The sequence below is a fragment of the Camelus dromedarius genome, chromosome 29 (assembly GCF_036321535.1).
Source record: "Camelus dromedarius isolate mCamDro1 chromosome 29, mCamDro1.pat, whole genome shotgun sequence".
NCBI classification, from domain to species: domain Eukaryota; kingdom Metazoa; phylum Chordata; class Mammalia; order Artiodactyla; family Camelidae; genus Camelus; species Camelus dromedarius.
Genome location: NC_087464.1, coordinates 12,687,068 through 12,705,020, shown reverse-complemented (window position 1 = coordinate 12,705,020; position 17,953 = coordinate 12,687,068). Strand labels below are relative to the sequence as shown.

General features: G+C 41.3%; 1 long non-coding RNA gene across 1 annotated transcript; it reads left to right on the top strand.

Moving 5' to 3' along the window:
* On the top strand, positions 1 to 7,281 carry LOC135319559 (uncharacterized). Its single transcript, XR_010378264.1, has 3 exons — positions 1 to 141; positions 2,551 to 2,706; positions 4,802 to 7,281. It is a non-coding gene; the product is annotated as an uncharacterized LOC135319559 (long non-coding RNA).
* The last annotated feature ends 10,672 nt before the right edge of the window (positions 7,282 to 17,953 follow it).

Below are 17,953 nucleotides of genomic sequence, written 5' to 3'. Positions count from 1 at the left end.
GGGCAGGGTGGAGAGGAATAGAGAAACATGTGCGCTGGGAGGAGGGGTCTTCAGGGAGCTTGGGAAAAGAGGTGGAGAAAGTTTGGAGTTAATGATAGAAGAGGCAAAGATGCGAAGAAGGAGGCAAGGGGCAGCTGGAGAGTGAGTAGCATTGCTGTGCTTATTCATTGGGTCTCCTTTCAGATTTTTCCAAAGATGGAGGAAATGTCTGGCAGTGTCTTCATTATTTTTTATGGCTGGTCTATGTTTCTGCAAAAGGGACCCTAGGCTAGGACTGAGCTTGCACGGGCCCCCGTTACAAATGTACAGTACAAACTTCTTCTTAAATGTGTGCTTTAGTTTATACAGTTGTTTAGTTTGTATTATCTGAGATTCAGTTTTATCTATTTTTTATTGGATTCTAAAATCTTGGTTGTCAGCATACAGTTTCCCACTGGGAGCCCTGTAGTTTTAATGGACAGATTTCCGTGTAAGCCGAGGAGAGACGGCGTGTGTGAAATGAATAAATCCTGCTGTGATCAAAAGTTTTTGTTTTGATGCAATTCTCTTGAAAATAGAATGGTTGTCTTAAAAGATTTATAGAACCCCTTTGGTGTACAGTATCTTTAAAATTAATACAATTAAGCAGCTATGTTGAAGTGAGTAGTTATCACTTCCAACAGAAATGTCAACCCCCCTAGGACGACAGGCTAATTGTTGAGCATCTGCCATGTGCTAGGCATCAGGGTCCATGCCTGGAATACAATGATAAACTGGCGATACAATCTCTGCTCTCAGGCGCACAATCTGGTAGGAAAATGAGCATGTAATGACACGCAGGCAGCTCAGCTTACTCAGTCCTAAAATAAATCGATTAATGTACATAGTACAGTTTATCCTGTTTATCCTATGATGGTGGTTCCACTCCTAATAAACTCCACAGCTGTAACATTTCTAACAAGGATTTTGGTGGGAAAAAAAAAAGAAGTTGGCAGAGAGTTTCAGACTTTCAAATAGAAATTACTTTCCCCGAAGGTATGTCTGTAAGAAAGGAGTTCTCATAGCCCAACTAAAGAGTTTAAAACCTAAACACCAACCAGCAAGTCCAAGTTTTGCATATTTATAGTTAACAGAATAAACTGAAATGGGCCTTAAATAAAAACTCCCCCAGACTGGCCCTTTCTTGCCCAACTGCCTTGTACTTCAGCATCGCCCTCAGATGGCTGATCCTGCAGGGGACCAGAGGCAGCCTATTCCTGGTGTAACTGAGCACAGTCTGTCTTCACTCTCCATAAATACGGAAGTAATAAATTGTCAACCAATACCTAAATTCAAGCCTGAGTTTAAATATTCCCTCCGTGGTGAAGCTACCTGTGACCTCCCCCAGGCAAGCAAGCTCCTCCTTCTGCTGTGTTCCCACTGCACCTGCTGGATCTGCGGTACAGCACTGACACCATAACACACAGGGTTTTACAGACCTGAGTGTTAGTCTGCTTGAACTGCAAGAACAAAATGCCATAGACTAGGTGGCTTAATGAGCAGACGTTTATTTCTCCCAATTCTGGAGGCAGGAAGTCCAAGATCACGATGCATGGCTGGATTCTGGTGAGGAAACTCTTCCTGGCTTATAGATGGTGTCTGTCCTCACATGGTGGAGAGGAAGACAGCTCTGATCACTCTTCCTTTTCTTAGAAAGCATGTCTTATAAAGACACTAATCTCTCCACCTTCATAACCATAACCTCATCTCAACCTAGTTACCTCCCAAAGTCCCCACCTTCAAATACCACCATTTTGGGGCTTAGGGCTTCAATTCAGTCCATAACAACTTGTTTCCACTGCTATCCCGCCAATGCTTTATATGCCATGGATGTTTCCCACTCATCTCGGAACCCTAAGCGTCTATGCTGAGATATTGCCCAAATAATATTTGAATATTTACGTAAATATGACCTCAAAGCTCCTTACACATCTTCAAGTAGATATGATCTCACTTACATAAGTGTTCAAGTAAATATTGCCTTATCTACCCTACAAATCAAATGTTGTGAGAAAAATTAAAGAAAGAAATATTAAGATTTTGATCTGATTAAGATGGAAAATGTTTTGGTTTTATTTTTGTTGTTGTTGTGCAAGTGAAATGCTTAAAAAGCCCATTTCTGCAGACCTAACTTCTACAATTCTCCTAAGAACCTTGACATCTGAAAAACATATTTTTTTATTGAGTTATAGTCATTTTACAATGTTGTGTCAAATTCCAGCGTAGAGCACAATTTTTCAGTTATACATGAACATAAATATATTCATTGTCACATATTTTTTTGCTGTGAGCTACCATAAGATCTTGTATATATTTCCCTGTGCTATACAGTATAATCTTGTTTATCTATTTTACAATTTTGAAATCCCAGTCTATCCCTTACCACCCCCTCCCCCCTTGGCAACCACAAGTTTGTATTCTATGTCTATGAGTCTGTTTCTGTTTTGTATTTACGTTTTTTTTTCTTTAGATTCCACATATGAGCGATCTCATATGGTATTTTTCTTTCTCTTTCTGGCTGACTTCACTTAGAATGGCATTCTCCAGGATCATGCATTTTATGAGCGCCGTCTGACAAAGTCCCCAGAACATCTGCTGGTGACGTCACCTTTAATCACAGCTTTGGAGACTGAAGCACAGAGAGGCCAAGTCAGTGGCCCAGGAGACACAGAGGGATTTAACCGACAGGTGGAGATTAGAAGTTATAATTCTAAGTATTTAATCCTCTCTTCTGTTCCTTGGCTTTCTATAGGTTTCAGATAGCTAAGAACAGTTCGGAGAAGGTGACAGAGTTAGAACAGTAAGGAGAGGAAGTTTAAGCTCCTTTGCTGTCATCTTCTGGTCGACAATCCCCCAGTGAATGATCAACAGAGAGGAGTGGCTAGCAGGTAACAGACCAGCAGCTCTGCCCCAGCTTCCAGTTAAACACTGACTGGTGCAGGGCTGGGGGCTGGTGCCCTGGGACACGGAGAGTGTAAGCAACTGGGCAGGGGAGGAAAATAATTAATTAAAAGGAACACTGCTAGGAATTCTGGGCTGCAGGTGAAGTGAAAACGAATGTGCTAGGAAACTGAAGCGAGTCAGGTGACTGCAACCAATTCTAGAATAAGAATCAGTGAACCAATTTTAGCACAGATCTTTCAAATACAAGCAACAGCCTCCCAGAAGGCCAGATCGTGAGAGGGTCTCCGATGGATGTGAACAAGATGGGGTTTGGAGCCTCTGAACACCCCAATCAATGAGCATCTGGGTAAGACGGGACTCAGCCAGCAGGCTACTTGCTTTTTGAAGAGTTATAATCAATTTTTACATCTCCGTTGACTCCCTGCTCCCAAAAGGCATCCTGATGCATTATTCATTTATCCTGACCGTGGCCTGGCCACATAGGTATCACCACTCTTGTTTAATGAGGAAACTGAGTGAGAGAGGCTGAATGATTTGAGTAAGGGATCCCACGTAGAAGAGCTCAGTGCTGAACACAGGCTCTCAGTCCTGTGGATGGGACGTAGCACAGGGATGTGCGAAGTCTTAATGTGCTGAGCTATGCAAGATGCTATTACATTTGGCTCACTCGAAACAAGAGAGGGCTGGGGCTGAGGCTCACTAAACCTTCCATTCAAATTATAACCTGATGTGTGCTGGTCACTGCGCAAGATGCTGGGATACAAGGATGAACCGGACAGACGTGATCCCTGCCCTGGTGGATCAGCATGGCATTCACAATACAAAGGGATACAGTGAGCTGAAAGGCTGCTGGCACAGGACTGCCCACCTCCTTGAAATTCCAGAAGAATGGAGGAATTTGTTCTGAAGCTGCCGAGGAATGGCCGCAGTTCTGAACTAGCAAGAAGGCAGGCTCTCAGGAGCTGGCCAGGGAAGCCCCCTGAAAGGAAGGACTGTTCCCCTCCATCCCCTGCAGCGCACTCAATCTACCCAGAACATGCGGTGTAGGGGAGGCGCCCCATAGCTTTTTGCCACAAAAAGCTGACACCTGCTGTGGCAAATCGTTTTGCCTTGACTGCTGAGCGATGATGAGTGGTGAGCGATGATCCCACGGTTTGCAGGCAGCCCATCTGGCTTCATGACAGGGGCTGCACTCTCATTTCAGAATTTCAGGATGAAATCGCAAAGCTGTCTCCATGTTGCACCTTCTCAAACATCACCAGATAGCGACATTTTCATGGCCAGAAAGCAGTGCCAATATTCTTATTGATATTTTTCTTAGTTGTAAGAAAAGGTATGAAAAAATATATTTGCAAATGAGAATTCTCAGCCTAGGTGTCTCTTGTCTAGGAGTGAAAATCGGAGTGGGCCTTGGAACTTAGACTGGGCTGCAGCTTCCATTCTTGGATGATGAGACCTGGAATGATGAGGTTGAGAGAGAAGATTTTTAGGCACAGTTTTTTTTTAAAACTAGTAACCCTTTGGGGGAGGGTATAGCTCAGTGGTAGAGTGCATGCTTAGCATGCATGAGGTCCTGGGTTCAATCTCCAGTACCTCCATTAAAATAAATAGATAAATAAATACCTAATTCTCCACCCCCCCCCCCAATAAAATAAAATAAAACAAGAACCTCTCTGGATCATATGACCCTGGCTCCATGGACATATCCTTTGGGGGGAAATTACTCTGTGTGTGTGTATGTGTGTGTGTGTGTGTGTGTGTGTGTGTGTAACAAAAGAGCCACCCAACAGAAAGTGCAAATCTACCTTGACATGGAGCTACCATAGTTGAACTTGACTTTGAAGGAGAGTGCAATTTTCTCTTTTATTCCCACAACCAGAGAATGCAGTGGCAGACCAGCAATGCAGAGGAGGTCCTCATCACTGACGACTTTACCTTCAGTGGTTAAGGATTGCACTGTACCTGCTTCTGGGCCCTCAACGTTCTGCATGTGCCTGGGCCCGGTCACCAGAGATGAGTAGTCCTTAGACTTTAGCATGCGGTGCAGCAGCGTCACCTGGAGGGCTGGATGAGATACAGATTGCTGGGCTCCACGGGGGAGATTCTGACTCATTAGGTCTAGGGTGCGGTCTGGGAATTTGCATTCTGAGCTAGGTTCCAGGAAGCGGTGATGCTGCTGGTCAGGGGACTGCCTGCACATTGAGAAGCGCAACTTAGACTGTTAATCAGAGGACAAGAATGGCTTGGAAGTGGCTGGATTACCTGTTTCCAGACAACCATTAATTGACAGTGACAGCAGCCAAGGCTGAAAATCAAGCAACTCTTGCTCTGTTAGGGCAGGATGCTTGGTTACATCTTCTTCTACTACTTCTTCATCTTTTGACTTTTAATAACAACATATTGTGCATTTGATAATATAAGTAAAAGTAAACTGTATGAAAACAGCAGTAAAATTACTGGATGGGGAGAAATGGAAATATACTGTCATAAGGTTGGAATATGATGGATAAAGTGATATAATATTATTTGAAGGTAGATTGTGAGTCAGTTTTCATTCTACAAACCCCAAAGCAGCCTCTAAAATAACATAATAGTTATAATTAATAATTCATCATTGGAGGTAAAATAAATTATAAAAATACTCAATAAAAATAGAACAAAAGGGAGAAAGGGTAAAAAGAACAGATGGAACCAGTAGAACAAAATACCACAATTGTATATTTGAGCTTATCCATATCATTATTCATATCAAATGTAAGTGGTCGCAACCCTCCAATTAAAAGGCAGAGATTGTCTTTCTGAATAAAAAGCAAGACCCAACTATAGGCCACTTCTAAGAAAGTCACTTTAAGTAAAGAGATAGCATGCTTAAAAAGTAAAAGGATGGGAAAAGATTTACCATGGTATACAATGTACCGTGGCGATATTAAGGAAGACAAAGAAGGTATCAGAGCAATGCTAGCAACAAAAAGTACCTACATAATGATTTAAAAAAAAGTGAATTTATAGAGAGTACATAGCAATCCGAAGCCTTTAAGCACCCAATAACAGAACTTCAAAATATGTGAAGTAAAATCTGACAGTACTTTAAGGAGAAGTAGACAATTTCTACAGTTATAAATCTATTACTATAATCATGTATAAAGAGTAATTATGTGATTTTAAATCAAATACAGTTTAAATCATGTAAGAGTGATCTAAACATCACCCTAGTAGTAACTGATAGAAAATTTAGGAAGAAAGTTAGTAAGGATGTAAAAGGCATTATCATACCAACCAAATTGAACTAACTGACTTTTACAGTGCACTGCGCCCAACAGGAGCAGAGTACACATTCTTTTCCAAGTACACATAGAAGACTTACCAAGATGAACAGTATTTTGGGCCATAAACAGGTTCTAATAAATTTAAAGGGACTCTAACTCATACAAAGTATACTCTCTGGCAACAATGGAATAATGACAGAAATATATCCGGAATAGCACACTTCTTAGCAGCTCATATACCAAAGAAGAGATCAAAAGGGAATTTAGAAAATAACCAAATGAAAATGAAAACATAACATAATAAACTTTGTGGGAAGCAAGGACTAGAGCACCGGGATGAACATTTATAACACTGAATGCTGAGAACTTCTTAATTCAATGACCTCAGGTTAATGTTCCAAGTGTGCTTGGAAATTACATGTATTCTGTATTTGTTGGGAGCCGTGTTTCACAAACGTCCATGCAGTTCTTGCTGTTCAAGTTTTCTCTGTGCTTACAGATTTTTTTTCCCTATTGCTTTTATTACTTTATTTAAGAAATCTTTTCCCACCACAAGGCCATGAAAATTTCTGGAAGTTTTATAATCATGTTTTTGGAATTTGATCTATGCTCTGTCTGGGGTTGATTTGCTTTGAATTTATTTTTATTGAAGTATAGTTGATTTACAGTATTATGTCAGTATCAGATGTACAGCATAGCGGTGATTCAGTATTTTTACAGATTATATGCCATTAAAAGTTATTACAAGATAATGGGTATCATGCAGTGTGCTATACAAAATATCCTTGTTGCTTATCTGCTTCATACATGGTAGCTTGTATCTCTTAATCACATATCCTTATCTAGCTCCTCCCCACGTCCCTCTCCTCGCTGGTAACCACAAGTTTCTTTTCTGTATCTGAGTCTGTTTCTGTTTTGCTGTATGCATTCATTTGTTTTATTTTTTCAGATTTCACATGTAAGTGATATCATACAGTCTTTGATTTATTTTGAGTTAATTTCTGTAAAAGTGTGAGGAGCCAAAGTTCATATTTTGCACACAAATGTCCACTTGCCCTTGCCTCATTTATTAAAAAAAACTATCCTTTCTCCACTGAATTGCCTTTTGTACTTTTGTCAAAAATCAGTTGACAAGGTCTCTGGTGTCAGGTCAGATAGGACAGAAATGGAAGGATAGCTAAAAAGAACATTTCTCCAATCTTACAGTAAGAAAAAGCTGGGGAAACTGAAAATTAGCAATTTTTCTTGAAATTGTCAAGAAGCCATACACCTTGAGATTGCAAAGTAGGCAAATAAATTGAATTCTGGGGAGATACAGGTGCCTGCAGAGAGATACAGGACCTGAGCAAAGGTTATCTGGGGAACATTAAGCCAGATGCTACATAAACTGATAGGGAGATTAAACTAGATAATTTTAACAAACTGCTAAGGACTGTGTGGGCTAGAGTAAGCGTATGTAGCCCTTGGGGGCAACAGATATAGAAGAGTTTGCACCCTTCTGCAGACCTTTCCTCCAGGAACTCGTGGGGAATTATAAGACTGACTCCAGTGGAAGCTCCCCATCACCTCCCCAACAGTGGTGCTTGCTAGAGGAGAGAAACAGCAGTGCCCACTGTGAAATCCGCCCAGACCCATTCCTTCACCTCCCCTATAGAACAAAAGGCTTAATCTGCACAGTAAATTTACTGAGACTTGTAACCAGGGCTCTGGTGGAATCTCATTGCAGTGTGGGGTGGGGGCAAGATAGAAGCAGTCACCAAAACTCTTCCCAGACCCATTTCTCTACCCCCATTCAGAGAAAAAGCCCTAATCGGCAGTGGGTAGGGGCAGGGTGTTAAAACTGTAGTGTGAGGTTACTGATGGATACCAACTGCAGTTGAGAAGAGGAACAAGGGGCAAAACAAAGCTCTTCCCCTGGAGGAAGGGCAGAAACTCTTGTGGAGACCACACCTCTGAGAACTAGATTCTCAGCACCTCCCCAAGTCAATACTTACCCCTCACACTGCATGGCTGCCATGCTACCCAGCCTCATGTGAAACATAACAAGGGAATTCATCTGTACAGTTGCAATTATCTTTGGGGAGCAGTACAAAAAAAGACTCAGAGCCAATCAGAGAGACAAAAATAAAATATCATTGGAAGAATTGCAAGTCTCTGGTGCTCATTATCAGCAAAACTCCCTCTCTGGTAACCATAGCAGCAACAAACTTCAAACTTCAAACTTCAAACACAGTTCAACTCCCAACTAGAATAATACACTCCCCATATTAAAAGCTTGGCAGGAGGAAATGCGTGCTTATCTCCAGTCATAAAAAGCACTTATCTTGGTATCTATTGTCATATATAATATATCCGGCTTTCAACAAAAATTTACGAAGCATACCAAAGGGCAAGAAAAAAATGCAGTCTAACAAGGGAAATCGTCATTAGAATGAGACTCAGGTATAATGCAGATAAGGGGATTAATAAACAGGAAATTTAAAATAACTATAATTAATATGTTAAAGGCTTTAATAGAGAGATAGACATTATGCAAGATCAGATGGGTAATTTCTGTGGTGATATTAAAGCTTCAAGGAAAAATCAATTAAATGCTAGAAATAAAAAACACAGTAACAGAAGTAATTTACAGCTTAAGAAAGAATCAGTGAATTAAACAGATCACTAGAAACTACTCCAACTGAAATGCCAAGAGAAAAAGTAGAAAAAAGAAAAGGAAAAAGCATTAAGGAGTTGCAGAACAACACCAAACTTTCTAACATACATATATTTGAAATGTCAGAAGGGGGAAAAAAAAAAGAATGGGCAGAAGAAATATTTGGAGAAATAATGTCTAAGAATTTTCCAAAGTTAGTGGCAAACACCAAACCAGAGATCCGGGAATCTCAGAGAACACCAAACAGGTGAGAATTACAGCAGACTTCTCATTAGAGACCATGCAAGCCAGAGGCAATGGAGGGATATCTTTAAAGGTTTGAAATAAAACAACTGTCACACAGAATTCTACATCCAGCAGAAATATCCTTCAAATATATAGAAGGAATAAGTACTTCCTTGAACAAAAAAGAAAATTATGGGGATTGAATGTCAGCATACCTACTCTCCGGGAAACATTAAAGGCAGTAATTCAAGCAGAAAGAAATTGCTACAGATCAGAAACTTGGATGTGCATAAATGACATAAAAGAAGATATTTTATTGTATCTTAATTGATACAAAAATAACTGTTTAAAGAAATAAGAATAAAATGTATTATATGTTTATAGCATATGTAAAAGTAAAATGAATGACAACAGGGGTACAAGGAATGGGAGTGAGGAATTGGAGATACAATGTTATAAAATCTTCTACTACATATGAAGCAGCACTGTGTTATTTGAAGGTGAATTTAGATCATTGAAAACTGTATATTGTACACTGTAAACCCTACAGACACCACTAAAAATGTTAATAAAAAAGAGATAAAAATTGGCATCAATTGTCTATACTTGCATGGCCCTATTTTTGGGCAGTTCTTTTCCACTGATCTATGTGTCCTTACATGTTGAGTCTTCCAATACATGAACACATTATTTTCTATCTTCCTTCATTTATTTCATCAGTGTTTTGTGGTTTTTATTATTTAGCTCCTGAGCATATTTCGTTAGATTTAAATCTAAGTATTTCATCTGGGGAGAGAATGCTATTATGAATGGGATTGCCTTTTAAATTTCAAGATCCAATTGTTAATGTCTGTTATCTAGAGGCATGGTTGACTTTTGTAATTATTCAACCTTGTTAAACTAAGTTATTAGTTCTAGGAGCGTTTTGGTAGATTCTTTGGGAGGACAGTCATGTCTTCTGTGAATAGTCAGACTTTTATATCTTCCTCTCTAATCTGTATTCCATTTCTTATTCTTGCCTTTTCACACTGGCTTGGACTTTGAGGATGATGCTGAATGGTTCTCTTGCCTTCTTGGCAGTTTGTGAGCTCTAGACAGAACACAGAGAAAAGGCACCTCCCTAGGCATGGCATGCAGTTGGGAAGAACCCCTCTCCCATGAGCAGTCTGTGCATTTCTCCAGCCTAAGTCTAGGACCTAAGCCAAGAGGAAGCACTTTCCTTTTTTCTTTCCATCACATTTCCTTCAACAGACCTCTGGTCTGGAGACCAGGGTCCTTGTACAGCTCCTCCACCAGCCTGCATTTCCCTTTGTTGATTCAACCACAAGATCATTTTCAGATGCTGTTTGGAATTTATGTCTATAATAATGCCAATCAAGGAACCTAAAGAAATTGGGTGAAAAGAAAGTAGTAATTTAATAATTTTTCTTGTTATTCTCAGCTTGATGCCAATGCAATGACTACTTATAGAAGTCTCTGGTTGAAAGCGTCTGCCTGTCTTTTTCTAACAATCTGAACCAGATCGCTCAAAGTTGGTGGGAAATACATAAAACTTTTCAACAATTCTCTTGCTTCCCCCATTCAGATAAATAAACAGAATATATGGCATTTCCACCCAAGGCAGCAGGACAAGACATCCCATTTCATGCTTCAGCAATCTGACTAAGGAAACAAATATAGATTTTTCTTCCAAATGTCTTCAGGTTATAAGGCAAGTTGATTAAGGCCTCCCTTTAAGCTCCAGCAGAGTAATAAAGGGATGATCAAGTGTGCCTACTCTTAAGAGAAAGAGGTTATGTCTAATATTGACTTTCCTAATCAGTTTGACATAAAGCATATTTCTCACAGATGTGGCATTCCAACCTATCTTGTGTGCAGGAGAGATGAAAGCCATATGGACTTCAGTTTCCTGTTAGCGGAGAATAAATTAAATCATGTTCTGTCTCCTCTTTATCACTCCTTTGTGGATTCAATTTCCATGTAGACATGTCCAATATTATTTTTTAGGGAGGAGTTGATAAATTGCTTTTTTCCCTTTATTATACAGATATGATTCTTGCTTTTCCTCCCCACCTCCAACCCCCCAGAGCCAATGAAATAATACAAAGGACAAAAAAAAAAAAAAAAAAAAAAAAAAGAGAGAGAGAGAGAGAAGATAGTTACGGGTTGTGATATTAGTTTGACCCTTGTGAGGTTGCAGAAGAGCTGATCATAAATCCTGGTGGTTCACGGATCAGAACTATTCCTAGAAATTCCCCCAGTGTAGTGATGTTCTTGACAAAGAGACTTATTTTCCCAGATTTTGAATAGAATATCATCTTAGCTAAGGTCAATCTACCTGCTGTAATAAATAAAATCCAATGTCTCAGTGGCTTACCACAAAGAGAAGTTTTTGGTTTCACTTGTAAATTTCACCCAGTGATGGGGAATGAGGATGAGATGGGGTGAGGTTGAGTGGAGTAGTTTCTGCTTCCTGAAGTCACGTAGGAATCCAGACTGATGAGGGCACTGTCATTTTCACCTTTTACTTTCCAAGCTGCTTGGGTATTCCCTTCCAGCCTGGGGAGGAGGAGAGAGGAGAGGAGAGGAGAGAGGAGAGGAGAGGAGAGAGAGAGAGACAAAGAGAGAGAGAGGAGGAGGGAGGGATGAAGGGAGAGAGAGAACGAGAGAGAGTCGCAGGGTTTTCTTTATGGGCCAGGCCTGGAAGTGGGGTATATATCTGCACCCATTTTATTGGTCAAACACTGCTGTGTGCCTTGAAGAGCTGAGAAATATCTTGAAGCCATGGGCCCAGGAAGAAAGGGCTAGCTAGCCTCCAGTTTCTTTAGATGATTAGAATTTTCATTGGAGGCCATTTTTGAATTTGAGAGCCAGATAATCATGATTAAATGATAATGTTTGTAGCATATATTTTATCTTTCATGAATATTTTTGCTGGCTGTATCTTGTAGTCATATTTTTAATCATATAAATTAAAGGTATTTTAACTTGATACCAGGTCTTTCCCACCAGACTGCCCTATTTCTGTGCTTGTAATTTGGATTAATTCTTCCAGTCGGATGGACTGTGCCCTGAAGTCAATTTGTTTTCCAGGCCAAGTATATGAGTGTGTTTTCTAAGCCGTTAAATTCCTGAGATGTTTCTTCTGTTGTCTTGACAACTTGATGGTATCCATTTTTGCAAAACAGGGATGGCAACTGACTCTCATATATGGGCAATCTAAAGCATGCATTAATTCCACTTTTCTTGAACTGACAAAAATAAAGAAATTTCCATACTTCCTCCTCTGTGTCCAACTGATAATAATAATAATATTGATAATTGATCGCAATTATGTTTCAGAAAGATTGTGAGCCGTGTACAGGCAGCACAAGGTGAGGGAAAGAGTAGTTTTCCAAAAATGTTGGATATTTTAACTCACTGTCACCCTCCCTCCCTTGGAAACCAAATCAAAATGCACAGATAAATCAACTACGTCATAAGAAATTCAGATCAATTGCTAAGTAATTAATGAGAACATCTAATTATTTTGATGATCATAGTGACCAAACCAGCTAACTCTGATACAACCCAATTAGTATCACAAATCCGATGCAATAGAAACAGTAACAAAAGCCTGGTTCAAGATAACGCAGAGCTGTCACGGGGTGGCTTCAGGTTTACTTCCGTTATATGCTTAAGAACACTGACAAACAGACTTCCGAAGTTTCATTGGAAAACCTGCAGTAATAAGGACCCTTCTGGCTCTGAGCCCCAGTGATCACTGAATAATGTTGATTTTCTCTCCTATAAGGCTTCAGTTTCCTACTTAGATGTCATTCCCTGCTTCCACTGCAATTTATGGGTACTTTTAATTCCAAACATGTGAAATCTTTAATCTTAAGGAGACACGTGTTATGTATTTGTTTCAGTGCACCTCGGGGAGCAAAGCCAACGTGCACTGAAGATTCAGTTAGCAGGAGTGAGGACAGTGATTAAAGAGCTAGACTTGTCAGTCGGATTCATCTGGTCTCTTTTCATTTCATTTCTTGGGGACTAAATGTAGCTTGAAATAAAGTTTTGTTTTAAATTAGTGTTCAGTGCTACCCAGCCAAGAGTGTTTTTTTCGTTTTTCAAATGTGTTCCCTTTTGTTCACAGAGAAATTCATGATCAGCTTTCCACTATATGCAAACTTCTCAAGTCATTTTGAAAGAATTGCTTCGCTGGAATGTAGACAGGAGATCTGTTATATCTGATCTATAAGATCACCTTTCACCTTGTCACTTTAAAATCACACACCAGTGACGTGTGGACTGGAAACTTCTCAATTAGTTGACAACATCAAGGACTTGAGAGGCATCACATAACCTAGATTTCTGGCTTCAAGCGGCAAAGGTTGAGTTATATCTGTCCCTTTTTCACGGGACACGTATTCTCCAATTTGCATGGTTTCCACCTGATAAGTGTCACTCATTTATGTGGCCTGCTTGGTACCTAGAGGCATCTCTTGCTCTGAAGCTTTTCATTGTGCAAATCTTCATGACTGCCCACAGCAAGATGGAGGTGAGGGGCAGAGAACAGAATGGGACTTGCCCACCCAGATTTGGACAGAGGCCGGGGACATTACTCGAAGGGGCAGCAATGTAGGTAAGACCGAAATCTAAGGCACATCACTGGTCATCTGTCAAGAGGAGGGGCAGCAAAAATGATGTGGCAGGGCTCCAGCAGGTAAGGAAGATGCTGAGAAGGGGAATTGTGCTGAGGAATCATCTGAGAGGGTTTTTAAGGAGTAGCAAGGAACTTTCCTGCAAGAAACGGGTTCAGGGCCTCATTTCCCTGGGAGGGTAGAAGGAGTGAAGCAGAAACCCAGTGCTGAGAACGGAGGCTCACAACAACCAAAACGTAGGACCCTGGGTCTTTCAGGAAAGCAACGAGGCAGCTCAGTGGTTAACGCCAGGACCACCAGAAATGCTGAATTTCAGTGATTAGCAGGCTGAGGCTGTTGGTGCCTTCTCTAACTCAAGAATGGGGCCAGAACCGGAGCTGAATACAGCCAAAAGACAGGAGGCGTCCTTAAAGCTGACTTTGAGGACGTGGGGAAATAGACGCAGGGCGATCCCGCAGGCGCTGGGACTCCCCGTGCGGCTGAAAGGAGGTGGAGACTTCTTGATCTCATCCTTCAATTAGATTAAAGTAATTCATCATTTGCCACTGCAGCTCTTCTGTTTAGTTAGCACGAAGTCTGCAAATTGTATTATTTTTCAGTAGACTCAAGGTGGAAATCTCGGCAAACATGTTATTGCAAGAATACAAGAATATGAAAACATCTGACTAGCTCACCAGTGTGTCCTCAGCCTGTGTTAGCGGAACCTGCACTGAGCGAGCACTCTTCTGTGTAAATGGGTATCGGAACTGGAAGCCCACAGTCCTTGCCCCAGCCCACAACTTGGTCCTCCCCGGGAGAGAGTTGGCCCTTTGTCTTTTGAACATCTGAGGGTTAACTAGCCAGGAATAGGGTTGCTGCTTCGGCAGAGGGAGAGGTTAAACGAGGGATAATAAACATGCCACTCTTGGCTGTTACACCTCTGATGGGCACCCCTAATTGATTACAGCACCCTTTCCCGCTGAGCTGGGAGGAGGCCTCGGAATCTCTCCCAATACCGTGCTCCAGGAGCCCGTCAATTAGGGTTGACACTGGAAATGAAATGCATCTGCCCTTCTTTGATTAGGTTTTTCCTGCCAAGTGGCTATGGGTGAAGCCACTGGTTGGGGTAGAGCATCCATGTCCAGGATGAAAGCAGGCTCGTTGCCCGCCAGGGAACCTTATAACAGAATACATTTTTAAAGATATTAATTTGTATTTATCCCTCCTTTTCTCCCCACTTCTTCTACACGGATAGGCAAAATTCTTTCTAATTCTTCGCCTGTGGGATGACTGCTGGGCAAAGAGGGTATGGGCAAGAGCACCTCTGTCTTTTGTAAAAGCTCAAGCTGAACGAAATGATTCTTTGCTATGTGTTCCGAAAAGAAAGGAGGAAGGAGTAACTTAGCTCCATTTGAGGGATAGTCCTGCAGAAATGCGGGTAGAAGGGTAATACAAACAAACAAGCTGTATCAATCAAGGCCCCAGCAGGAACGAGATGATGCTCTCAAATTAGGAGAGGGGAAGCCAACAGGAAGAGGGACGTACCCTGAGTCTATTAACAGCAGAGCTCTGTTGCCAACTGGCCCAGAGGAATGAAGGCGGGGGAAGTGGTTGCAGAGCAGGAAGGAGAGGGCAGTGTAGAGAGATCTGGACAAAGGCAGTGACCATGGTGGAGGGACAAACTAGCCTTAGGAAGCCATGAGGGGAGGGAGCCAGGAAGGTAAATGGCCCCACTTCACCCCCTCTTCTCCCGCCTCGCTCTTGCTGGGGCTCCCTATGGCCAAAACAGGTCCGAAACCGAAGGGCAAGGGAGCCTGTTGTTGCTTGTGCAGGTCAGTTGTTTATATAGGTCAGCAGGTTGCAGGGCGGAAAAGGGTGAGGCAGGAATCCAAAGAGCAAATGGAATTCATCTGTCACTACCCAAACCACTTCCTTTTAACATTCCCTCTTGCCTTCACCTGGATGAAGAGATTTCATATTGATCAGGAGGGACAAGTGAAGTCCTGTCTGCTACCATATCATCAAGGGATGCAGTAAATTCAGCTGTACTTCCACCTGAAACCTAAAACATTGGCCACTGTAAGCGTTCTAATGTAAGATACTAGAGGGAAATGGGGGAATCAAAATAAGTAACAAATGCAGCCCCTAGTTTGCTAGTTGTTTTGTGGTCCAGTTTGGGAATCCTATATGTGTCGTCTTCTACCGCCTTTTCTCCTTACTCGTGCCAGTTGAGTGGAATTCTCTACTTGAGGTGACTCAAACCTCAATCTCTTTAGCATCTCTTTATGTTTCTTTTCCTCTTATTTTGTTGTCACAGTATTCCACTAAAGAGACCTATTGGGCAAGGGAATCCTAAGAGGCACTGCAGTGCATCTCCTGGATGTGGACACAGACTTCCTCACCCCTGATAAGTGGCAGTGGCTCAGTTTCCCTGGTAACAAGTATAATTTACAAACTGAACGGTGCAGTCTTGCTATTCTCTGATCACGAGAAGCTCAGATGGTCAGCTTCTAATTAATTGCCACCATGCCTGCATTTCCTGGAGGAAGCATTCTTTCCTTGGCCACCAGAATCTCCAACCTACGAAGCCTAAGTTCTCAGGAACAGAGAGAGAAAAAAAAAATTTGTTAGTTGTTAGGTGTAAAAGTGAGAGGGTCACTTCCACCTGTTGATTCTCAGACCCATGCATCCTGGCCATGGAGGAGATAGTACCACGTTTGGGCCATTTATGTAAGACACCTACCACATCCTGTAGGACAGCATCCCAACCTTTGAAAGCTGTTGTCTTCCAGTTAGCACTAGAACAGAGCCCTCAGCAGGGCATTCCACTATCCTATTGAGTAAGCTGCTTCTGAATGCTAGTGCACGTAAGAAGACGGTGTAGCCTGTTTTCCATCACTGCACTTCTTTTGCTGTAAAATATGTTCTCCTGGTGGAGGCAATGTTGTATGATCACCTATGGCAATGAGTAACTGGTTATGCCAACCCACAAATGGTACTGGTATGGTTTTAAGGAATATCTGGTGAATGTGTCAGGAAAATATCCCAAAATACAGCGTGTGTGACCTCCAAAATCTACACTGTGTCTCTTTCTTTATAGTAATGGCTCAGGTTTCAGCAGAGAGGAATTCCAACATATCATAGAACAAAAGTTTTCTAGAAACTTTATCACCATGGCAGGGTCCTAAAATTTCCTGAAGTTTATCTCCTACTTTTTACGTTTGTATGTTTTACTAAGGCATCTAGAGTGCTTGACACTTTTTGCTCACCAGATCCAGGTAGCGTCATCTGATCTATATAACAAACCACCATGATGCTTTGTGATATACTGGAATGAAAAAGTTTCCTCTGGGTCATACTAAGGAAGAGAATGAGAGAATTTAGACAAGCCATGAGACGATACAGAAAAGTTTTACACCACCAAGAAATAATACCAAAAAGCTAAATTGTTGCCCCTGCTATATAAATACAAACTCTTTTTGTCTGGTGGGGGAATAAAGCATTTGCCAGATCGTTAACTGCACACCATGTAGCTGTATGAATTTGTTCTTGTCAAGAGACCGCATCTGAAACTATTGCTTTGATTGGACTTATTACCAGAATAAGCTTGTAATAATCTGCTGTCATCTCCACAACCAATGCATCTTGCTTTTGCACCAGTGGTATGGACAAATTAAAAGATTTACGGTAAGAATCAGCACTTTTTAAATCTCTCAGGTCTTCAATGGCTGCACTAATCTCTTAATCTCTGCCTCTCCCCCAGGGATGAATTTCCGCTTTTGGTTTGCTATCTTTGCAGAAGAGGCAGACCCAGGAGTCTCCGTTTGGTCCTTCCTACTATACTGGCCCTCACCCTACAGGTCAGAAAACCAGCAGGGACAGTGTATCAGTTACTGAGTAATCTATTTCCATTATTCATTCTGAGCCTCCAGTTCCAATAGGATTGAACTAAGACTTCATCTAACAGTTGGTGTCTATGAACCCTTACCTTGAATGGTAGACCACCATATCATTCATGTCTCTGAGGATGAGCACAAGTTCAGGACCAATTTTTTAATAATCTCTGGAAGGCTTTATATTTCCCTTTCTCTGTTCACAGTAATTCTGTTAAATGGCCGTGGGTTCATCTGGGAAGAAACTGGTAAAAAGCCATGAATCCCTACCAACGTGACATGTTACGTTTCTTTTCACCAGACGTCAAAATTTTCCACCTATATATGTCAAGCATCATCTCTTTCATTTCTTGAGATTCCATAATC